At 32.6% G+C, this 22349-nt stretch overlaps 1 long non-coding RNA gene and 1 other non-coding gene across 2 annotated transcripts in view; both read right to left on the bottom strand.

The window, feature by feature from the left end:
• Positions 1-22349, bottom strand: part of LOC150105515 (uncharacterized) — a 227578-nt gene that overhangs the window by 166177 nt on the left and 39052 nt on the right. The window contains exon 2 of the long non-coding RNA XR_016548487.1: positions 18184-18248. This is a non-coding gene — a long non-coding RNA (uncharacterized LOC150105515). The remainder of the gene's footprint in view (positions 1-18183; positions 18249-22349) is intronic.
• Positions 4820-4891, bottom strand: TRNAD-GUC (transfer RNA aspartic acid (anticodon GUC)). Its single transcript has one exon. It is a non-coding gene; the product is annotated as a tRNA-Asp (tRNA).

Raw genomic sequence — 22349 nt, forward strand, 5'->3', positions numbered from 1 at the left:
TTAAGTTTGTATATTGGATTTATGAGTAATTGCAATACCTACTTAGTTTCAACTTTTGAGATAGACGAAACTAGTCATTACAATGGTTGATTCTAATTTAAAAAATGTCAGCGTCAATTTTCAACAACATAACCAAGGCATTTTTAAATACTTTGTTTAGAGAAGAAGCTCTGAAAGACAGATCTTAAATATTTGACCTTTCTCTTGATAATTTCAAGAAATGCTTCTCCCCCCCCCTCCATAACTCGCTACCCAAATTTCCAGGATTTTTATGTCACAGCAGTAAGAAACATAACAAGGAAGCGAAGATTTGGGTCAGCTGTACATGATGACATGGCCTCAACGAAACCCCATTCCCTATCATTTGAAAGACCGAAGTAAAAAAACTTCCTCCTTCGTACCTTATATTTCCATAAAGGGTGAAAACCGGATTTGGTCAGATTTATGTTTAAGTAAACAATAGTCTGATCATAGAATTGCACATATTTGAAGTGCGCAAGAATAAACTAATCTATAAAATATTTACTTTAAACTACACTACAGTAATAAGTTATCTGTAAATGAGAACTGGTTTCCCTCAAGAAATTTCATCCGAGAGAGAAATACGAAGGCAATGAATAACTTAAAAATAAGCGTTGATGGAATGATGTCCTTAATGTTTAGGAAAAGAAACTGAAAGCAAAATTCGAAATCTCGTGTATTGATTTAGGTTACTAGATTATAGACAAAGACTGAGATACTTTCCTCTACCCATAAACATTTACCAACCATCGTCAAGTGTCTTTCTTTAATGCTGATAAATGTAGTAAAAGGTTTAAAGAGATTCATTAATGATTTAAAATGACCCGAAAAAAAAAAAAACGTGATAAACTTTCATAGAAAAGTTTCTAGTAAACATTCTTTTTCTCATTTCTAGGGTTTTAGTTTTTCATCAGCATTATCTACATCATAACTAAGATTTGCAATCAGTGAAAGTTTACCGACTATCAATTCTCATTCGTGTCCTTTCTGGTAGACACTTATTTTTCAAAGGATAGTGTCGGACTATTCTTTGTGAAATACAGTCAAGTACGAACAAGCAGCTTTTTGTAATACCAAACACAAATATTGGTTCAACCCAAAGAGCAATTGAATATCTGAATGCTGTACAGTCTGTTCAACTATATATTATTAATTGAACAGACTATACAGCATTCAGATATAACGTCTAGGTTGTAACTGATCAATCTCTTACCAAGAGATTGATCAGTTTAAATGCCCTTTATAATAATAAAAAATAACTCGGTTATAGTTAAAAAAATTTTTAGGTAGCTCTTAGAGGCACATACTTTCAATATGAGAAAAATTTCGAAGGGTTGAATATTATTACTGTTACAGATCAAACAACCGAACTTAATTCGTAAACGCTGAGGACGCGATACTTATTTCTGAGAGATTTTTTGTAAAATACGTAGTGAAAAAGTGACTCAGCTACTGAGAAGACAGCAGGAGGTTCCAATTTACAGTACTGATGCTATTTTTAATAAGTAATAGCACTGTTACTGCCTCTTTTACAGTACTACTCCGTTTCATAGCGGAATTAGTTCTCTCAATTGACATTAAAACAATGACTGTAACCAAGTTGCCAATCTTCTGCCTCTTTAGTATTTGATTCATGCTTACACACACACACACACACACACATTGTATATATCACACAGAGGAAGGCCTCGTTTTATTTCCCCTATTTACGAAGATTGAAATTAAATATTTCAAAACCAATAGCAAAAAATCAAACATAAGAAACAAAAGCAACATGGTAGCAACATTCGCGATCGTCTTTCGTTTTCTAATGTACGGCATTGTGGATAGAAATTACAAAAGGTTTTTACGTTTTAGTCCACAGTGAACCAATGTGTGACGACTGCTAAAAGTGAGTTTAACTAAATTAGTATTTAAACAAGAAATTAAAATTTATGTTATCTAAACGTAGTACTGATCTGATGCAGTCCTCGGTTTAAAAAAAAATCATAAAATCAATTACAATTGATTTAAAAATAGAAGTGATTCAACGCATCCAATCACGTGTTATTCTGATATAAAGCAGTGAAGTTAACATCTACAGTTTCAGCAAGAGTAATCAATGCAGATATTATAAAGCGTTCACATGCAGGATTATGCAAAAGTGTCGAGAACAACCATATATTTAAGGAGTAAAATAAGAAAAATTTAAAAAGTATTAATGCCGTGGATTGTAGATATGAGTAAAAACGTGTAACTCAAGCAACAACCATAGACAAAGCAAAGATCTTGTTTTTCTTTAAGGCTTATCCATTATACAATATATTTACTTTATAAATAACATAAGACAACAAGTTATAAATTAAACATGTTTGGAAACTATATTCTAAATTTTGTCGAAATCGCTTAAATCATGGGATCTGAAGAAAATACATTTTGGACGTATTTTTTCACTATTTTCAAGGTGATCTAGTGTTTTCATACTGGATTTCACACTTCAAGTTAAAGATCTGTCTTGAAGCGCTATCATTTTGTGGCAAATTGATAATGTTGAGCTTAGAAATCGGAGTTAAATTAGGTTGAATCTGGTCAATAATTCTAAAATAAATTTATGTTCTACGATATTTAACAACTCTCTTCCCCCCCCCAAACACACACTCCGAAGTTAGATGCATCGACTTAGTCAAGTATTTTGGAATACTTGTAAATATACGAGTATAATCGACAATATACAATGTTTCTCCAACTCCAAGCAGCAGTTTATACTAGTCGACTCGGACAGTTAAACTATGGAAATTGTGACTAGATCTCGTTTTAACTAAAACTTGACAATATGAGTACTGATTACCAATTAACAGAACAACTTGTGGTAAATCAGTGGTGTGAGCAACAGACCTTATTTTTGGCCAATTCAATGTGTCCTTATTTTATTGTTTTGCTTTTTGTTGAATAATTAAGTATTGTGGCGATAATTTTGTCGTCACTTTTATACCATGTTCTTAAATGTTAAAATAAATTGGATCTCAACCACCAAAACACCGTTATTTTACATATTTCCTTGAATTAAGGGGAGGCAAAATAATACTTGTTAAGGAGCAGCATATATCTCAACAACGGCTTCGATACAGACTGCATCATATCCAGTTTCTCAACGAGGATAGAACAATTAAGTGTATTAGGCGTTTAGACAACATGGAACTAGATCGTAGATCTAGTTCCATATTCCACAGAATACACTAGTCGTTTCAATGGATCAAAGTATCGTTTTTTAAAAAAAAAAAAAAAAAAAACTTCCACTCCTCTCGTATTATCCTCAAGTTAAGTGTTAAAAATGAGTAAAAAAATTAATATAAACTGATTTTTAGGAAAGTGCTTTTTCAAGCTAACAGTAGAAAATCCATGAAATGATAAAACTGTCAAACTGATGGAATAAATTTAATGAAAACATTAAAATCTATTAAAAGTAAAAACAAATGGTAAATACACTACCAAGTTTTAGTTGTCATTTAAGAAATATCACATATTTAGGGTGTTCGATAAACATTTCTTGCGACTAGAGAAATGGACCAGAGGCCTGCACTATACACGTCCTTCGGGTCCATTAGCAGGTTGCAGACTAGCTGTTTATTCTTAAGTGAAAGGTATGGCGCATATCGATTATATGCATATCGCATACTAGATCTATCAAGTTTATTATTACTTAATGGCTCCAAGGACTCATCACGGGAAGGCATTCTACTCCACTCCGTTACATACATACATCGCAAAGTTTCCCCTACTACTAACAACGCCATCTGCCGACCATCATCACCACCAACAGATTTATTGTGTGTAAACTGCGTGAATTCTGATAACCGATTTGCCTGTACACGGGATGAAAAACCCGAGTTTCTGAAAGAAAAAACTCTGCTACTTCCGCATGAGATTGGAGGTAGCAGGGTTTTTTTTTTTTTTTTTTAAAGAGACTGACTTTAATATTAATACTATTTCAATACCATTTTTTTATATTCTATCTCTGATTTCTGTAATCATGAGATATGTAGAGCACATTGTTTTTATTTTATATTTTAATTTAATAAGAAAAAGTAGAAAACTACTAACGCTGGCAGGGAAGGATAATCCCGGAGCGTGCGACGTTCAAGTTAAGATAGCATGATTAAAAAAATAAAATAAAAAACGATTAAAATAAAATATTACTGTACGAATTTTATTTATATTACTACATTTCTGTACATTTAACTTTTTCTCATACCAAAAGATAAAGAAAATCTAAGTTAAAACTAAATAAGTTGGCTTTGTACGTCAAAGTGCTCTTTGTTTTTTTTTTCTTAAGTTTAAAATTGTCTTTAGTTTTTTTTTAATTTGTAAATTTTAAATTAATCTAAGGCAACGTCTTTTCTTAATTTAAATTTAAGAATATTAGCGAAATCACAATTTGAAATGAAATTGGTTTAGGATTAAATATTTTTTATTTACATGGAATTCAAATACAGTTATTTAATATACTTTATAAGTATAACATACTGATATTTTCAAAAGCTCCAGCGAGTTATAAAAAAGACATCTTTCTCAGTCACATTATTTTAGAGAAATCAAAAATATTACCGTGTGGGGATACACGATTTTTCCATTACGCGACTCACTGCGTCTCAAGACATGTGATAAATCAACTTATGAACATGTGTAATTATCATTTATTAGAAAAGTAGGTAGATGATTCAAATGATGAGATTTAAATTTCTGTAATTTTTGCTTGGTCATAGGAAATAAATAAATATGCATTCGAAAAGAGAAAAAATATAAGAGAAAAAAAAAATTACTCCCCGGCGGGGAATCGAACCCCGGTCTCCCGCGTGACAGGCGGGGATACTAACCACTATACTACCGAGGAACAATCAAAGCGATGTTTTAGTATTTATTTATCTCTAAGACTTTGCCCTTTGGCTTTATTTTTTGCGAGAAAAGTTATTGAATAAAGATAAGATTATTTGTAATGCTTGAAATTAACATAATGCATCTTTCAAATTTTTTTCCGTTTTTTTTTTTTGCAACATACATAAACCGAGAAATTTTATGATTTATTTTACACTGGCAGTGCAGTATTCTCACAGCACAATCATATGTTTCGCATATTTTTTTTTTTTTTAAGTTAAACTTTCTCTTAGACCAATTATTATTATGACACTTCTTTTCAAAGAAATTTTTTCGCTTTTAGCAACTGGGTTTCATCTTTCAGAACATGATGTGTAGGATAGAGCTACAACTGCAACAGTGACTGCTGTCTTTTCAAAAACCCGTAGTTTAAAATGCGAAGCGATCTTTTATTTATTTATTTATTTGTCCTGGTGTTAGAATTACGTAATGTTAGTACAGACCTTAAAAGGATGTAAAAGGTGGTGCTTTCAGGAGAGTTAAGTTACGGCAAAGCGATTAGCCTTCGTTTCTGTAATATATTTCTGCTTTATGCGCAACTTCTAATATGATTAATGGTATTGGGAATTTAACATATATGATAAGTGTTGGCAAGCTCAAGGACATACCTTAAATAGGACGTGAATCACAAAGAAAAATACTAATAACTGAACTATCCATATGCGTTTAGTTATTTCATTCTCAATTCGTAGGTTTGCTAAGCTTCACAGAATCACAAATACCTTCTCTCTCAGGCACACTTCCTCCCCCCCCCCCACACACACATCCAGAATTATTTTACAGGTTATTAAAATTAAGTAAACTATTAATTACGACTTATTTTAATTTTTGTATTCCAAAATCATTTCCTAATAAAGCTGGCACTCATATCGAATAAGCTTTGTATTTTATAATCATATTAACTTTCACGCCTACCTACTACTGCCATGATGATGTTCTGCATGAACTTCAGACCGTGGCAGTCTGAAAAGTATTAGTTCCAGCTTCTGGTGTGTCGTGCATGTGCGTATATTAAAAATTTGAATTATGTGTTATTAATAATCATGATAAATATAACAGAATGTCAAGGGAAAAGAAAAAAAAACACTACTGCTCTTTTAATGATCCATGGTTATTTTTTAAAGGCTTTTAAAATTTTAAGGTTAATGTAAAATTTATATTACTGTTATTATTATTATTATTATACGGGCGACTCCAAGGAGTCCTTAGACTCATCGAGGGAGGCCATAAACCCTAATATCTAAAGGCCCTAATATCTAAAGTTTTTTTGACAAAATTTGAAAGAGGGAGAGTCATTTCATCATATTTAAATTTTTCAAGTAACTTGTATGGCTACAGTCCTTGGTTACACATAAAAATATTGTAAAAACTCACTAACTTATTTTAAATATTTGTATAGACTATGAAGACTATCTGATAATGTATTTTACCCTATTTGTATATATATATATATATATATAAGGAGAATATTTTTATTTGTCTGTAACAAATAATCAGCCCAAAATAAATGTAAAAACCAAAGAAAATGTTGATACTATACTTGAATTGTATATGTATAAATATTATGTATATGTGATGAGAATAATAAACTTTGTCATTGTCAAATAACACAAAAGTTCAGGGGGGGGGAAGCACAAATCGAACAAACGTTTTTAATTTATTATTATTTTTTGTTGATATTTATTATTATTATTATTTTTTTTTTGTAATTATTTATCATACCGATTACCTCATTATATTTCTATTAGTAGTGTACGTGTTATAACTTAAATAAAAAAGTGTAAAACATTTTGGGGTATTTTTTTTTCATTAAAAAATTAAGTGAATGAATACTTCTCGGAATTGAGGTTTTGGCAGGTGGTAACCCTATTAATGAGTGTTTTGTGCGTGCGTGATACTTGACAAACTCTACTCATATTCTAGTAACGTTCGCAGATGTGCTGTGTGATTATAAACAGTTATCAAATGCATAAATTAAATGAACTAGTAAAATTAGCACAATGTATTCCTAACAGAAAAAATAATTTAAATAATTTCAAAATTATTTAAAATGTCTGGAGGGATTCTGAGAGAGAGAGAGAGAGAGAGAGAGGTCATCTACGATTATTAAGGAGATTACTCTTGTCCATATATAATCGAAATTTCATAGGGCGGTTTTGGGTGCACTATCCAATTATGAAAACAAGCTAAGCTAAGGTCGGGGGGGGGGGGGGGTTATAAATAGTTCGGAGTTGAGCAGGAGAGAAATAGTGTTTCAAACGAAAGAATACCGAGTTTTTTTTTTTTTTTTTTTTTTTGAACCTGAAGAAATTATGGATGTAATGTGTTTATGCCAGGATAAGATGGATGCGAAAGTCAGCCCAAGAAGGGAAAACTGATCTAGAGAGATGAAAGATCTTCTTCCAGGAAATAAGCACTGAAATTCTCTAGATTATCTTCACGCCACTTGAGAATGATGAGGAGATCAGTGTTTAAGACATTATGGAAGATCATGAAGGCTGAATTATTTGAGTACTACAAGGTCTCTTGAATGAAGAAGAGGAATGAAGAGTACTGTCATCAGGAAAAGTATGGATTTCAGGTGAAAGGGAGAGGTCATTAAATATAGGAGGATGAATGTGGGCGAGATCAGAAAACACTGGGATATCTTTATTAATAAAGAAAATCTAAAAAGAGAGTAAACCATTCACCATGATATGCGACGAACGATCAGAGGAAGCTAGCATCCCTATTAAAAAAAAAAAAAGGCAGGAGGGAGACCACAAAATAACAGCTTAGTAAGAAGAGTTCGATGCGAGACACGATGAAATGCCTTATACATATCTGAGAAACTATACGAGTTTCTCCAAATATTTCCATTGCCTGTGTCCAAAGGCGGGTAAGGTTAGTAAGTGGTATACTGTAGAACGAGAGCGGCAGAATCTATACTAGTGATCACAAATTAGCTGATGTCTTCAAGTAGCGAATAAGCTGACTATTAAAGACCATCTCCATCAATTTCGACAGTTATGAGACGAAGGCAATGGAACAATACTTTGATGGCTGACTTTTATCTCCCAGCTTGTTTCCATGCTATTTGGTTGCTAGATGATTATTACAGCTTGTATAGTCAATACAGGATGGTGTTATTCGGAAGCACAAGTTTTAGTACAACTGGAGGAATAACATCTGGACCAGAAGAAGAAGAATTAGTAAGACTACTGGGAATTTTTTTTACCAGCACTAATACCATCCTGATTGCATACAGTGCAATCAGGATGGTATTAGTGACTAGTGAGAGAGGTGGAAACAAGAATGGCAAAAGGTATGTACAGCAGTCTTGGTGAAGTGCCAGAAAGCTCGAAATGAAAGGAACTAAGCATTTGTCCCTTACGAAACCTGTTTCGGATTTGTTGATTATTTTCTTCCTCCAATTTCTCTTTTTGACTGTAGTGTGGGCTAAGTGAGAAGCTGTAATTTCGACTTGAGTCTTTGAATATATGTTGAATTTTTATCTAGAATTTCCTTGTCACAATTTTTGAAGAACAAGCGCGAGAGATTTACAGTATGTAGTGGGAATGAAGGCTCTCATTACAGTTTAGATTATTTCAGTTATCTGGTGTTTATCAGTTATCCGCTCTCCCAGTGGAGCAAGTGTTTCCATTGGGAGAGCGGAAATAGCAATCTCACCGTGGAAAAGAGGCATAGAAATCCTAGAGGTCATTCCATTTGTCAGCATTGCACTTCCATAAGGTCAAGAATGAGGAGATCGAGGAGCCTGAGTTGTCAGAGGACAGCAGACATCTAACTGGTTAAGAAAAGGTCCAGAGTGTTAAAAGAATGATAAAGATTATCTGGTATTTTTGTTGGCAAGTGAGCAATTTGTGTTAGACCACGGCTGATAACAAAAATGCGGCTTCTCCTTCAGCTTGATCTGTGGAAATAAGAGGATGCCAGGTTGAGATGTAAACATTAAAATCTCAAAGGAAGATAATCTAACAGTTTGGGCATAATTACCCAAACTGTTATATTATCAGAGAGAATAAATAATCAAAGAAGTCAGTATGATGCAAAGAAAACTATAAAACGAGGATGAAATCCTCAGCCAGGAGAGATCGTAAAGAGGGGATTCCATGTTTAATAGCTTTTGACAAGGAATGCCCGATGTTACAAAAGCACATGTTCCACCCTTCTTATAGAAGACCTCATGCACAATGCATTTGGAATAGCTGAGGTGAACTCTAGGCGCAGAAAAGAAAGGGGGGAATTAGTTTCTGTACTGCTGTTTGTAAACAATTATCAAGAGTGCTGCATATTCCACAACGCAATTTTGATCGATTTCCAAAAAGGAGGAGTAATGGGAAAACGAACTGTGCGTGCTTTACATAAACCCACCACGAGGATAAATCTTTTTTGAGAAGGTTCACAGTTTTTTTTTTCTTCTTTGAATCTACACCACTTCAACTTTCATTTAAAGCAAAAACGAATAAGATCAGCGTAATCAATATCTCAGAATAAGTTAGCTAAATATTTCCAAAATGTGCTTCCATGTGACAAATATAACTGTACTGAACTCTGAGAACTTTCTAGCTTCCGGATAAAATAAAATTTTCATATTTTCATAATTTAGCCGAATCTAAATTATGAAAGTCGCACACACATACACACACACAGTTTATAAAGTTTCAAAAGCACATCACATAAATGTACAGATGTAAATCTTCACCATAGTTGCCTCTATACAAGAATTTTCTAAAAATGGTATAGTATATCTTTTTTCAATTATCATAGTGCTACTTTCCATTATACAACATGTATAATGGAAAATTACAATTAAAAAAATTTAATAAACATGTATAAGTTTATTAAAATCTGGTCTTAATAAGAAAAATACATTGTATTCCATCTTTCCTTTCATTCCTTTGCATTTCTTTGGTTAATTCTTACTGAATGGTCGGAATATTGAAGTTACATTGTAAATGTAACCATTAAAACCATCCCGTCGTTCTAAGTCTAATACATTTGTCGATCGATCCAAACGTGGATGAGAAGTATGTTCGTGGCAAATTTCGAAGTTGTTCGTTGATTATCTGAGAGCGAAACGTTTTTTTTATTTCGTAAAATGATGATTCAAACTTTAATAACTTAATACTGTATTATTATTATTATTATTATTATTATTATTATTATTATTATTATTTTCACATAATTGATACACAGTCAAAACAAGATATCATATAAATAAAAATATGATTGGTGATTCAGAACAATTCAGATTCTACCCAAGAATCTAAGAATAGTCCATCAGGTAGCGTCGTAAAATATGGACTGTTCCAAGTAATGCTGTTTTTTGTAGGTCATATGGGGTCAATTGATTGATTGATTATTATTATTATTATTATTATTATTATTATTATTCAGCGTGGTTAGCCTAGTGGCTATGCGCTTCGTAACCATATGCCTGGGAAAGGAGTGTCCTGGGTTCGATTTCAGTCACCGACCTGAAGAGCTTAAGGATCTTTCTCGGATATAGCCAAGTTAGCCGGTCTTGGGCTAATAAGAAAAATACATTGTATCCAATCTTTCCTTTCATTGAGAAGGAAAAACTCCAGTTTATCAAGTTTTTCCTTCTCAAGGAAAAACCCCGGATTTTCCTTCCACAAACCGGCCCCGTGAATACACGTAGCTACAGCCATAGAATATACCGGGAGGCATAAGGCTAGTCACCTCATCCTAGGGACGGATACGACTTAGAAGAGCTTAAGATAGCTCTGTAACAGGCCAGTAGGCCTAACACATAGAAGGGAGAAGAAGAAGAAGAAGAAGATTATTATTATTTCAAAGAATGATAATATTCATTGAGCATACTCAGCTCGAATGTGATTAGAAATAAGAAGAAAGACGCGTTCACTGTAACTTACGCCAAGTGCTACAGAACTAGTTAATCCAAAATTGAACTTTTTTGAATCCACACAGTAATTTCCAAGAGAAGGCATAAAGTAGAACGACAAGAATATCAAGTGGATGGAACTGGGAGCATGACTTTCGATAAAAACTTTATGTCCCTATTATCATCATGTAAATGTGCTAATAACTGCAACTTACCAACCTCTTAAAGTACATTAAATTCAGAGCTGTATGATAATGAAATTGGAAAGAGATTTATGAAAGTGATGAAAGACGCGCGTCACAAATTACGTACTGTGCAAATGTAGCGGAATAAGAGATTTTGATCGGTTATTTCATCTTAAAGAACCTCTCTTTAAGTTCGCCACTTCCTCAGACATAAATGTCCGAGAAGTGGTTAACATAAAGCGTCTAAATACGTTACATAAAGATATAAGGCACAGAATAATTTTCCGGATAGCCATGCTAGTACTGGCATCCAATAAAAAATTTATCTATCGACTGATATTTCTTTCTTCGTGATTTAATATGTATTAGTTATGAATAAAAAGCATCACAGAAAAAAACAGCGCATACCCATCTCACCAGGAATAATGTGTAGCATACATAATTAGTATACTTCGAGATACTTTTTCCCCCACTGGTGAAGAAGATACATAAGTTCTGCTTTCAGTTATCTGATTGTTTTACTAGAACTAATGTTAATATATTCTATGCTATCAGTAATTTAGCAATACTGCAATAAGCTTAATGACAAAAGATTTCATCATAGCTGGAATTTCCTCTATGTCCCTAGGGAAACTAACTTTTCCCCTCAAATTATTCATCTTATTGAACAATAAGATGATATGAAAACTTAGCTTTTCTTTGTTTGACGAACCGTCTGTTTACGAAAGGAAACTGATAATGTGACTCAGACTATTTCTTTCTTCACAGCAGAAACAGATGAAACGCATATTCTTGTTCACCTCCACCTGAAACTAGGGGACATTCATTACAGCTATACATGAATCTTGTTTCAAGATGGTATATCCTTGACTACATTTAAAGCACGCTCACATAGACACGCTGCAAATAAAAGTAGCCGCTGCTTGCATTGTGATGAAACGAGGTCAATATTTCAAAAGTTAGGTTACAAATGGAAAGGCGGTGTTTGCCACTTCTCTTAGGCCATAGATTCTTAATTATTAGAATAATCGAAAGAATAGAAGTAATTGCCAGTAGACTATCCCTTAATCTTCAGGTCGAGGTAGTTTCGAAACAAGATTTCGTGATGATTGCAGTATAGCGATCTTGAATAATGTGAAGTGTGACAGCCATGTTATTATATGCACTCAGTCTGAAGGCGCAAGAAGAAAACAAAATTATGTTTAGCAAGGCTGGCGGCTAAAGATCGAGCACGGTGATAAAGGCTCAAGTATTAATTCTAGTGGAAGAAAGGGGCTTTCAGGAATTTATGCAGGAGAATTCCTTATTTTCTTGTTTTATTTATCATCATTAGCCGAACAAAGCAATAACCAAAAATGATGTTCATGTGTGTGTGTGTGTGTGTGTGTGTGTGTACGTGCAAACTCATGAAAAAAAAAGAACCACACATTTTGTAGCTTTTTTTTTTTAATGGAAATGCTAACAATCTCCATTTAATCATAAATCATGCGGGTAAATGATAACTTAATACGAAATGCAATATGCCAGCAAAGCCGAACATTTCACATTTCGCACGGGTGTCCGAAATGTTTAAACCCATTGTTTTGAGGAGTGAGGAATAAGTAAATCTGGTCAACAGCCTCATTCTCTACATTTCATCTTACTGGATTAGACTATGTAATATAGAGTTATCAATATATGTGGTAACTGGTTATCGTTACATACACATGGAAGAACGAGATCATTACAGCTACTACCAATGTTACAATGCAAACTGAGTACGGCTAGAATGTCTATAGCATCATAGCTAGTAGCAGTATCGCGTTGTAGTTGTAACTGAACCAATAAAACTTTATGTTCTTGTTTCTGCTATGTACCTTTCCTATAAAAGAGGTTAATAGGGCTATTAATCTTGTAAATAGTGACAATACTTTTGGATATCAATAATAAATAATGTCCGCTACTAAACCATTAGAAAGAAATTGTAAAGAATCGTCGTAAATAAAACACAACTGAGGCAAACGATAAGATGAAATATTGTACAATAAGAGAATGATTTTCTAGAAAAGTTCTTAATTTTAACAAGCGTATATATGTTCTGTCTGATAATCGGATTCTATTTGAATATTACACAATGATTTCCTGAAGTAATTACTTTCAAAATGCATAAGGATTCTTCCCCCATCCATTTCCTTACAGGAAGAACTGTGTCCTTGACTTATTTCCTCCAGACATTATAATTTTTCCAACCTGTAAAAATGCTCGGGGCAATAATAACAGCAAACGAATGGCAATAAAGAAAGTAAGACCAATTATTGAAGGGATTTTCCAAAAACATAGTTAAAGATAGAGCTGACACATCTTTTCACTCTGTAACAATCAGAGAAAAGCTGACTTTATTAAATCCATGGTATCTTTACCTTGAACTGCCTGTAGTCATGTTAAGCAATAATAATACATATAAAGTGAATCGTACAGCTACATGAAAATGCGCAACAATAATTTTATTCATTATACAACTTGTTATTGCAACAAGCACGTAGTCTGATGATATTAAATTCTTCAATTCTATATTTATCTTATAATAGATTAATCTATTAGGGTTTTAAAAACATAAAATGAAATTGAAATAATTTTCACTGTTGCTTGTCGTTTTTAGACACTTTAGTTACCAGACTTCAAGACGGTTGTCGCTCTTATACTAAAGACAGAAATCCTACATGCAGATGCTTATTCTTTGTGGGAAACTCCTAACCTAAATAAGCATAGTTGTAAAAAAACTTCCAAAAAAACTTTCAATCTCAAAATAGGAGATCAACATAAAAAAGGGCATCTTTGTGCCAAAGCATTCAAAATAACTGAGCACTTGCTATATTTATGTTCTATATTCTTATTCATTACACTGTTATCTTTGTCTTAACAATGCGTCAGTTAGTTATGCGAAATATTGGAATAAACTTATTCTTTTTGTTATTGTTGTTAAGTCTGTAGTGTGAATAATAACCACTAATCAACATAATTTTAAATTAACGTAAATTATTTCATTTTTCAAAAGGAAGACTGCATTAGCAAAATGATTCAAACATTAAATAAACTTACAATAAGCTTAGAATATAAAGTTTTTCTGTCTTTTACCACAAACAATCCACTCCTATAATTTTGAAAGATTGAGCTTGCTCTTGATTGATTGTTTCTGCAAAAGCATGTTAGGAATTATGGCCAAAACAAGGCAACGAGACCAGAGAATTGTGTATGTTTTTCTGTCCAGTTTGTCAGTTTTAAGAGATGAACAAGTTGCAGGGAGTAAAATTGCCTCTATCACCAACCTAGATCGGTTAAATCCCATCTAGAACACGAACCTTTATAAGGTTCGTGTCCTAAAACAAACTGCTACGTTGCTTAAGTGGTGATAAGAGCAAGTGGCACATCGAATTCGGTGGTAACAGTAGGAGCTTATTTCAACTCTCCCATTAAAATATGTATACGTTGTATAAGTTATACTAAATGGTAAATTTAGGTAGTTTTTGGTGAGAGATATTAGGGAAAAAATTAGAACGATTAGGGATAAGATGATTATTGGATTACATTCATTCCTTTATTGTTATAATTTTCTTCGGTTATTCGCTGGTAAGGTTTATTTAAAAATATATTGTGATTTTAAAACGAATACACTCAGATTTTTCTCTTTTTTTTTTTGTTTTGTCGATTAACTGAAAATTCCCATTTTTGTGTCTGATTTCTTGGGGAGAGGGGGAATCGCACTTCCCCATATCCATCCCTGAACATACTGGAAGAACAAACAATAGGGAAATCATTCATCTTCAATGACAATCAGCAAACAAATAGGATATAACTGATCTGATGATATATGATATATATAGATATATATATATATATATATACAGGGTGTTCGGGATAAATTTGACATATTTATAATTAATTATATTTTTCCGTAAGTTACATGTATTAACACACACTTCTCTTCATTTAAAAGTTTGGACCCTTCTTCATTCATATACAAGATGTCAGAAAGGATGGATAGCTGGAACCCACCTGAATCATGGAAGAGAATAACTTGTATCATGATGATTCGTGCCCGCCATCAAAATAAGGATATTACGACTGCTGCCCAATGCTCCCTGAATACAGTAAAAACAATCAGGCATGAACTAGAGACTTGCAATGGTGACTACGAGGATGCAGCAAGAAGAAAGATCCCTAGCAGACGATCTGATTGCGTTCGTACAGCAGAATTCCTCGCAAATCTGCAGGAACAGGTGTTGAAGAACCCTGGCATTGGAATTCGGGCTTTGTTCGTGGAGTTGCTAACTGTAGTCAAGCCCTGGATAACAAGGGTAGCCAATGGTAAGCCGTATGTATGGCAGCAGGATTCGGCCCCTTGCCACACCTCTGGGAAAAGTCAAAAATGGTTGTCTGAAAATTTCTACGACTTCACCAGTCCAAATGTTTGGCCTCCAAACTCCCCAGACCTTAACCCCATGGATTATTTTGTATGGGGCGCAGTTGAAAAAGACACCAATCGCACTTCCAGTAATACAAAAGCCCAGTTAATGGATAAAATTAAAACAGTTTTTGCGGCCCTTCCCAGGGAGACTGTAGCATCAGCTTGTTCGAGGTTCCGAAGCAGAATTGAAGCTGTGATCGATGCTAATGGTGGTTATTTTGAGTAAATCTTGTTGATAGTATTGTAATTAACTCTGCCTGTAATGTTTTTTTGTCAATTCATTAAATTTAATAGATACAAAGAAGATTTTCTTTTTCCTTACGAAACTGTCAAATTTATCCCGAACACCCTGTATATATATATTCATATATATATATATATATATATATAAATATATATATATATATAAATATATATATATATATAAATATATATATATATATAAATATATATATATATATAAATATATATATATATATAAAATATATATATATATATATATATATATATATATATATATATATATATATATATATATATATATATATATCACTATCAATACTAGCGATACTGATTTTGTTTGCAAAGAATGTTTTTCTTTTTCTTTTGTTTTAACTATTCTTCCTTTTTGGTAGTATCTGGCTCTGAACAAAAATGACATTTTGTTCTAAAAAACATTAACGACATTAAATATCTCACTAATTGGCCTCATTATAAAAAAAAAACAAGTAGTACTCCATTTCTCTCCCGAAATTATTATTATTTGAGCAACTATTAACTTCTTACAAATCCTTAATCCGTACTAACATAACGTTTGCATATTTGGAGTGGTATCTACCTTAAAATCTTCGACTACTCAGAAAGCCACTAGATTTACTCTACTTCTGATTATACAGCCACCTTTCAGATATCTTTTCCCAGGTACTTTCAGGATTTTTCTCGCCCAAACTGACAGCTATAATTCAATTAGTTTCTTTTAAAGCTGTTAAAAGAAGAAGACATTCATACATCATCCATATGCAAAGCAATTCCAATCATATTGAATCAGTTTTTTTTTAGGTATTCCCAATTTTTAAAATAATCAGTATTTATTTAATGATCTGACAGATATTTAATTCCAATTATAATGCAGTTTTTCTTTGTTAATCTATCCCACAGTACTGGAATATTAAAACTGTAATAATTTTATATCTGAAATGTGCACCCATAAAAAGGTAACTGTGCGTGCACTTCTACAATTTATATTAACAAATTGCTAGCGTTATGACCAGTAATAGTCCATTTTTGACACAGCCAGTGAACAAGTTCTGTAGGTGTCCATAAAAACAAAAACACACAAAAAACCTTGAGTGAAAAAAAAAATTGAAAGAATGGCTAGGGATTAGCTCTATTGTCAAATCATCACGCTTCTATGTGTAGTTATGGGCTTGGATATGTGAAGAGGACATAGTCTCCTGTCTTCTGTTATAATCGTTTCATATTTCTTTGTAAATAGACGTGTAGCAGAATCAAAAGCAAAGAAACAAAAAAAAATGTCATTATTGGATGTTGGTGGTGAGAAGGTATGATGGAGTTTATATTCAATTTGATATTCACGTGTAAAAGGAGTTACATTAACTCCTATATAATTTTGTGCGCATGCATGTAATAAATGTATACAAAAGTAACTATACATATATACATATAAGAGCTGACAGTACAACGGCAGTAACCAATAAGGAAATTAAATTAAAAACAAAAGTAAATGTATTACGATGAAAGCATATACGACTAACATAGCACATTTCACCTTGTTCAATGTAGGTTGTTTAGGAAACTGAGTGCATAATTAATAGCCAACCTTTGCATATGAATGAATAAATAAAAGACCAACAGAGAAGTCTTTTTGTGCGCTATTCTATTTTTTATTGTACTACAGGAAGGCATGTGCATTTAAAACAACATTTTGTCCTACATAGCAATATCCTGTGTTGGGGGCGTACATTTATCATTAATATGTCTCGTTAATTCACTACACATACCCTCTGTGTATGTACCCATTAATTCTTTCACTGTTGGGCTTAAATGCTTGTTACGTTTTTTGGTTGAGAAGAGACTATTCTGTCGTGCTTACTTCTGTTTGTAATCTTAGGCCAACATTATAAATCTCAAGGGAAAAGTTTGAACTATAGTTTCCCCCATTTAATAATTTTCATATCAAAACACAGTTGAGGAGTACTGCCTAAATTGCATAATTTTAAGCAGAAGAATGCCCGTTTTCCGAAAGTGTAGAGGACCTGAATGGTTAAAATGTTTACATAAACGTTCTTTATATCACATTATCAATTATAAGTAGTGGTGTATAATTTTACACGTTTTATCACATTGTATAAAACTGTCGCATAGACCTAGAGCAATAGTTCGGGATCTGTGAATGATGAATGGGTAAAAGAAGCACGTAAAAGTGCCGAATTTTGAAAATGGTATGATTAGAAACCTAGGAAAAACAAACGTCAGTGTTAATATAGATCAGTTCTGTCTGGGTGTTGTTGAAAAACAAGTTTCAATCGTTAATCATTGCTAGCAATTAATAATTATATATATATAATTAATTAATTAGTGACTATACACAATTTTATAGTGGTGTAAGCAGTAATGAGAGAGCGAAAGCGACAGTAGCACTTCTAGTTCACAGAACTTTAGAAAATAAAGTTGCTTATATTTCTTGGAGTGAAAGAATAATATAAATCAGGATTAAATTACGATGCGGTTACCTGTCACTGCAGTGTATGCATCCGGGGAAGATGATGAAGAAAATAATGAAAGCTTTTACTCTTTCCTGCAAGAAATAACGAATAAAGTAATTAAGTCCGACTATCTGGTGGTAATGGAGACTTAAATGCTAGAACTGACAATAGTAAAATTAATTCAGTCATTAGTATTCACGGCGAGTAAACTGTTAATAGAAATAGGAGAAGGCTAATTGATTATGTAGTTTATAATAATTTTAAAAGTGCAAACACATTTTTACTATAAACAGATTTTCATAGATACACTTACTTTGATACATAAATATACGATAGTGCAATCCAAAATTAATCTGGTAGAATACATTTCTGTACAGAAACTGAATGATAAATTAAATAGCTTCAAAAACAATGAATCATCTTGGAGAGGGCGGTATTAACATGGAACAATTCAAATATGCTAATGAAACGCTTAAATCAAAACGTACAGATTTCCCGAATAGAATATGGGAGGGGGGGGTAATTAATGGAATAGTAGCAGAAGGCCATTGTTTTTCCCCAGTTTATAAAAAAGATAACCGCAATGACTATGAAAATTATCGTGAAATAAATCTTCTCAATAATGGTGACAAAATATGTACAAAAGTTATAAAAATAAACAAATAAAAAAACAGACTAGAGAGTCATTATAGTGATAAGATAGATAAGTAACAAAATGGATTCCACAAATGATTCTTTGAAATTACTAATTGAAAATCACAAAGAATTCAAAAAATTAGCATACGTAGCATTTATAAACTACAGGAAAGCCTCTGACTGCATGCACAGAAATCAACTTTTAGAAACACTAGCTGACGATAAAACTCCAAACCAGATAATAGTAGCAATCTAGAATCTTTATCAGTATAACCTCGTAGCAGTCAAATTGGGATTTGAAATATCAAAATGGAAATCAATAAATCAAGGAATCCGACAAAACTGCCATTTATCATCATTATTCTTTAATACACACACACACACACACACACACACACACACACACACACACACACACACACACACACATATATATATATATATATATATATATATCAATGCCATACCGACATTGGAGACTGAGAGTCAATGAAAATATCCCATTACGAAGTGATAGCCATCTTAACACGCCTTTATATGATGATGATCAGGTAATCCTGGCTAATAATGATGATGAATTGCAATATTCTCTGCAACATTTAAACTTCATTGTTGAAAAATTTAATATGGAAATATCAGCTGTAAAAATCAAAATGATAGATTTTGATTTTTACAGGAACCATTTCTAAACAAAACATGTATTGAAAATGCAATGCTTAAACAAAGTGAGCTACTTTACCTATCTTGGTAATAGACTAACTTACAAAAAAAAATTTAAAAAAATTAAAGGATATCAAAACTCTGGGAGTGAAGCCTGGATCATCAGAAAACAAGGTGATTGATCGGTTCAGTTGAAATGAAATTTATGAGAACTGTAGGATATACGTTAGCAGATCGAATGGAAAACAAAGATATAATGAACAAACCAGATTATATGATACCTATAATATAGTATATCTGGCAATATAGACAAAAATGCTTATAGCATGTAAGCAGAATGGACAGGACCAAGATGTCGCGACAGATTCTTCGATACATCCCTACAGGAAAGAGACTGCCAGGAAGACCGGGAAGACTAATCTCAAGCCAAGAGATGACTTAAGACTGATCTTCATTCGCTATTATTAACAATGGAGTCTACTCTTCCGATGACCAATCATACCACTTTCGAAATCGTGCAACATTTACCAATTTTTTTCAAAGATGCCAAACAGAAGCGCAGAAATAATGAAGATTGTATAAATTATTAAAATTCTGATGAATATCATTGCATTAAACAAGTGCTGATATTTGCAAGAAACTATTAAAATATCAGCGCAGTGGTCATTTGTCTACTGCACTGATATTCGTATTATTTACTCATTTTGTTCATTTATTTATTATTTTTTGCTTCATTTATTATTTATTATTTTCGAAAGTCATATTAAGAACTCTTCAGACGTAGATAATTTATTATCATTCACTGCCATCTATTACATTAGCAAAAACAACTCGGAATTGTCGGATTTTTATTTTAGTTTTTAATAAATAATTTTTAAACTGACGGTTCTTTAAGAGTTAATTCGTTTGTTTATTAATTATTTTTTTTACAATGCTTCCAAAATTTATACTAAGCTTTCAAATGTTAGTACTTTTATTATGTTAGTGCTTTTATTCATAAAATTTGTCAATTTTATGGAAAAAAATGAAGTTAAGATTTTGAAAATGAAACAAAATTTATTGCTTTATAGTAAGCAACGCTTTTTCTGTGGTTTATTCGTTGCTGATGAAATATTCTAATCGCAATTATTGCGAGAACATGCACGAAAAAAAAAAAGAAATGAAAAAAAGCAAAAAAACTAATAACATGTTTTCTTTTCTCTTCATATCAACAATTTTCTTCCAAATTCATCTTATTATTTGTGATATTTCCAATACTGTCAATGATGACCAACCAATACATCTAAATTTTGGTCCCCCTATAAGTTTTTTTTTTTTTTTTTGTCCTACCTTCCTTTGTATGAAACACCCGTTGGATAGAAGTATGCAGGAAAAACTTTATAAAAAACTATTTTAAAAAGTCAAGAATATAAAATGATCAACAGTAACATAGAAGAGATCCATTTGGCGTTATTGTATGCACCAAAAATTAAAATTAATCACAGAATATCATCAGCGTAAGTCCTGTGTTGTGGTCATCTCCGAAACCTGATCCATCAAAAAAGAGATGTTTCAAATTACATCTACGATTTGAAGAATTTTCTAGACATTTTTCAATACTAGGATATGCTTAGCTGGTCACAGTTATAATTTGATAGGAAAAAAACAACAACTTAAAACTATCTCCTTTTCCATTCATAATAATACTTTGGTAATTCAGTAATTAAGTGTCCAGTTTCGTGTCTAGCGAACGTTAACCGTGAACAACGTTATTGGCAATAAAATACCACCATGGGATAAATGATCTTTGTACGTTGTATTTATTACTTTGTAATAAATGGTCTGAGGGTTCTCCCCTCTCCCTTGAGAAGAAAGAGAGAGCTCAAAATTTCTGAATAGAGAAAGGCGCTTCTTACCTCTGTATCATTTTTACATTTTTGGAGTTGGTGAAATTCAATGCTATTTAAGCAAGTTTTATTTCCTTCTCCGTTACAAGTAGTATAACTAAAATGATGAAGTTATACTTTCAGTATTCGAGTATACGTATACTAAGAAATACAGGAAGTTAGAGAAAGGACAGGTATTTTGTATGTTGACATACAGCAATGTTTTATTTAAACAGTTCTTTCTGGAGAATTTGAATGAGAACGGAACTAAACGGATTTATGACAATCATTCTGAGACAAGAACAAGACTTACTTCCAAAACCAGCAGAATTCTTAAGAGAGGAGAAAAAAAGAAGAAAGACGGTTCAAATCACCTTATCTTAAGATGAATACACGCAAGACTATGACATGAATTCGAATGACCTCCACTTCCTCTCTTGACGTAACAATTTATCAAGTAAATCTATCCGTTTGTATAGCGGAATGAAAGAGTTCAGTATTTGCATTTTGTCTCTCCAATGATAAATGATGTCACCCGAGCTGAACTGTAGTCGCAACTGTCAAGTAATAGCATTTTTAAACTTTTATCAATCTCCTTCATTCTTCACTCCATTCACTTTCGGTAAGACCTATAATCAATGTAATGACATAAGAAGGCTGCAGAGGACATGCAGATAAATATTAAAGATTCACACGCACGCACGCACAAGTGCATGCGTGCGTGCGTATATGAATACAAAATCATTCAGTGTCAATAATTTTCATACGAAATAAAAATGACTGTAATTAACGATTTTGGACAAAATGTCCAATAGAATCGTTTCTACTTAAAACTGTTTCTTGTAACCCCTGGTTGTGATGATCTCCGAAACCTAATCTCTCCAAAAATAATATTTCAAATTATATCTGATTTGAAGAATTTTCTAGACATTTTTCAATACCAGGCTATGCTTAGCTGGTCATAGTTATAACTTGATAGGGGGAAAAAACAACTTAAAACTATTACTTTTTTTTCTCTCCCTTAGAACAGAT

This window comes from Typopeltis vanoorti, chromosome 6 (assembly GCF_054136105.1).
Source record: "Typopeltis vanoorti isolate ZY-2024b chromosome 6, IOZ_Tvanoo_1.0, whole genome shotgun sequence".
Classification (NCBI taxonomy): domain Eukaryota; kingdom Metazoa; phylum Arthropoda; class Arachnida; order Uropygi; family Thelyphonidae; genus Typopeltis; species Typopeltis vanoorti.